A 3,938-nucleotide genomic window follows, 5' to 3' on the forward strand; every position below is an offset into this window, starting at 1 on the left:
CACAAAGACATACACACACAGAGACAACCACATAAAACACGGACATACATACAACACCCTCACTGAGATATCCACAGAAAACACACAAAGACATACACACACCCTCACAGAGACACCCACAGAAAACACACACCCTCACAGAGACATCCACAGAAAACACAGACATACATACACACACCCTCACAGAGTCATCCACAGAAAACACAGACATACATACACACCCACCCTCACAGAGGCATCCAGAGAAAATACACAAAGACAAACACACCCTCACAGAGACACCCATAGAAAAAGCTCAAAGACATATGCACACACCCTCACAGACATCCACAGAAAATGCACAAAGACATATACACCCACCCTCACAGAGAGACCCACAGAAAAAAATACATACACACTCATAGAGACACAAACCAAAGCACAAAGACATAAACACAGACACCCACAGAAACACTCACAGGAGGAAACATTTATGCACCTTGCGTCCCCTAAATTAACAGTGTGTGACATGCATGATAAAAAAAATTGCAGAAATTAAGAAATCACTTTTTAAAGAATCATATTTGTAAATGTGCAAACAAAAATAATTCTGTGAATTCAAAATTGTACATTAATGATCTGGGTAGATGGCTAGATGAAAAAAGTAAGATGAGAAAAGTACTTTTAAAAGGTTGACATATGGTTGTTTGATTTTTTCCCCAACCAAGAGCACCACTTCAAATATAGTGTACAAATGTTCCCATCTGTCAGCTGTACTTATGGATATTGAAAATGCTGTACTCTATATGGTCTTGGTGGAACCATAAGCTGTGGTACTCATATCATTAGATCTGGTTAAATGCAGGATTTAGGCTTGTTGGTAAATTAAGTCAGCTGTAGTGTAAACTGAACAGTTTTAAGTTAACCTGTCTCATTTCAAACAATGAGCAATCTTAGTCTGAGAGTATAACATGTTATGCAGATGTAAAAATCTTAGATAAAATGCCTCATTGCATCTGGAAAGTCCTTGCATAAAGGGGCAGTAAACTGGAATGTAATATATATATATAAAAATGAATATCTGCCAAAAGGGCACCGCTACCATTTGTGTATTGAGGAGGAAAAATTTCTGCATGGTTTTAAATATAGAATTTCTACAGCATTGTCAAATAATCATAAATACACTGCTGCTAAAAAAAATGTGTTTTTATGAACCCATGGCCCCACCAGACAACTACTACCACACTGAAGTTACAATCCTAAATTGCACAAAGAAATAAAAAACATTTGCTAAGTAATTCCTACCTCCTCTGCAAATGAAAGTGATAAGCCGTCTGACTCAGGCACACACTGTACAAACAAAGTGCCAAGTCTGTCTCACACTGTGCATAGTGGTTTAGTGCACACTCAGAAATCCTCTCAAATGCTAATACTTTACTCCTCATTATAACATTCCCCATGCTCAATTAGCACTCTGCTGTAGTACCCACTGGTGGCTGCCAAAATTTAAAAAAAAAACAAAAAACATTTTTTTTTTTTAATTCTTGACTCATGGGGCCCCCCTAGCCCATTGGGCCCCTGACAGGAGTCCCCCCTGTCACCCCCTGATGGCGGCCCTGGCAGGGATTTGCAGTTCTTGTTAGGAATAGGATTGTTTAGTTCAGGAGTTATGAGCTAACAGTGAAAGCAACCAGAAGCAAAGGAGTCACGGATGGTTCATAAAACAACTCCAGCTTCAGCATTGCCTGACTCTCACCTCCAGGGGAAGAGACATCCATGCTGTCAAGTTGCAAAGTGCAAACAGCCTCCTGCTTTATTTTGCGAACATAATCTGGCTGTGAAGTGTGAATAAAGGAGAAGGAGAGATAAAATTGATATTTTGCTTGCAAAGCCTCTGATGCCTGACTGAGGATCACGATAAAGAAAGAGGGAGAACTGCTCTCCTTTGTTTATTGCGATCCTCAGTCAGGCATCAGAGGCTTTGCATGCAAAATATCAATTTTATCTCTCCTTCTCCTTTATTCACAACCATAGACTCCCCCCTCCACAGTGCATTTAATAAAGCTCTTTACATGTCACTTACCAGTCACTCAGTCACAGTGGTCACACATGATGCTCTGCGTGTCTGCTCCTGTACCTACCGCTCTCATATTTCGTGCCAGGCAAGTTAGCCCTCCCCAAACCAGCATCAGAAGCTCTCCAGCCTTCTGATTGGTTAAAGGGCTGGCAGTGCTGCTGAGGCGTGCTCCTGAGGCTGCAAGAGAGAAGCCTCCTGTGGGAGCTGTATGGGCTGAGTGAGCGCTTAGCCACTGGGTGGCACTGTGGCACTCTCTCTCTAGCAGCCCATACTATACACATTCATATTGCGCAATGGAAGGGTAGCTGGCCTCTACTTCCTTGCGCAATATGAATGTGATGTGACCGGTACTGTAGGACCTGTAGGTTTATTTTTATTATTATTAATAAAAATTAGTGTATTACCACATTGGCCAGGGGAGGCACTGCCTCCCCTGCCTCCTATGAATGCATGTCACTGCAATGAGTGCTAGGTACAGTGTGTGCTAGGTACAATGTGTGCTAGGTACAATGTGTGTTAGGTACAATGTGTGCTAGGTGCAATGTGTGCTAGGTGCAATGTGTGCTAGGTGCAATGTGTGCTGGGTACAATGTGTGCTAGGTACAATGAGTGCTAGGTACAGTGTGTGATAGGTACAATGAGTGCTAGGTACAGTGTGTGCTAGGTACAATGAGTGCTAGGTGCAATGAGTGCTGGGTTCAGTATGTGCTGGGTATTGTGTGTGCTGGGTACAAAGTATGTTGGGTACAATGAGTGTTAAGTACAGTGTGTGCTAGGTACTATGTGTGCTGGGCACGGTGTGTGCTGGGTACGGCGTGTGCAAAGTACAGCGTGCGCTAGGTATAACGTGTGCTGGGTACAATGTGGGCTGGGTATGGCATATGTAAGGTACAATGAGTGATGAGTGCAATGAGTGCTAGGTTCAGTGTGGGCTAGGCACAATGAGTGATAGGTACAGTGTGTGCTACGTACAGTGTGTACTGGGTACAATTTGCATCTCACTTGTCTCTGGAATTTTTTCTTGTTACCCACATCTCTAGATGTTGGCAGAACCTGCTCTCAATCTATATGGACATACCCATTACTACATAGTACAGCAATTTTTTCCGGACTTGCTCTTTGGAACATTAAATTTAATTTATAAGCATCACCTCCCCCCCCCATATTCTGAGCCCACACTAGGGTTCAATCTTGGTGAATTATTTTCACCACAAATCCCTGCAATTTACTTATGATGTTTTGACAGCTATTGCAACCGGACCTGCGTGTCCGTTCCTTTTTGCCTGTTTATGTTTGAACAGGGGTCCTGTGTGTCCCCAAGTGTTACCTTACATTCTAAAACTGAATAAAAATTCATTAAAAAAAAAGATCTACCCTGTATGACCATGGGAGAAAGGACTTTGTCTAGAAATTGGGCTGTGGGGCTTAGGAGTGTAGGGGTTAATTATGAGTGATGATGTGTATGAGGTCATGTGTGATCTCACTTTCAGTTTGACCCCTCCCCATGGTGTTGTGATTGGTCACCTGTGTCTATAATAGCTTGACATGTTCACTTGTTTGTTAGCTTGATAAAGGGGCAGGAGCCCCGAAACGTTGCTCAATAAAGGTGCTGTTGCCTCATATAGTGTGCTACCTGTGTGTTCTATTATGATTCTAGAGAGAGCCTGAACAAAAGATTGAATGTCAGGGAGCTCAGGGAGTCTCCTATGCAACAAAACTGATAAAGCCGAAATCGTCCCCTTTAAGGAACTAGCGGCAAGACCCTTCTCCAAACCATCTTGAAGAAAGGACAGAATGGGATGACATCTATGCTTGACACCATGAGCCCTATCACCTCCATACATTGAGCCACCGATGGACTTGAGGAGGACTGAAGGGCTAG

This window comes from Bombina bombina, chromosome 1 (genome assembly GCF_027579735.1).
Source record: "Bombina bombina isolate aBomBom1 chromosome 1, aBomBom1.pri, whole genome shotgun sequence".
Classification (NCBI taxonomy): Eukaryota; Metazoa; Chordata; class Amphibia; order Anura; family Bombinatoridae; genus Bombina; species Bombina bombina.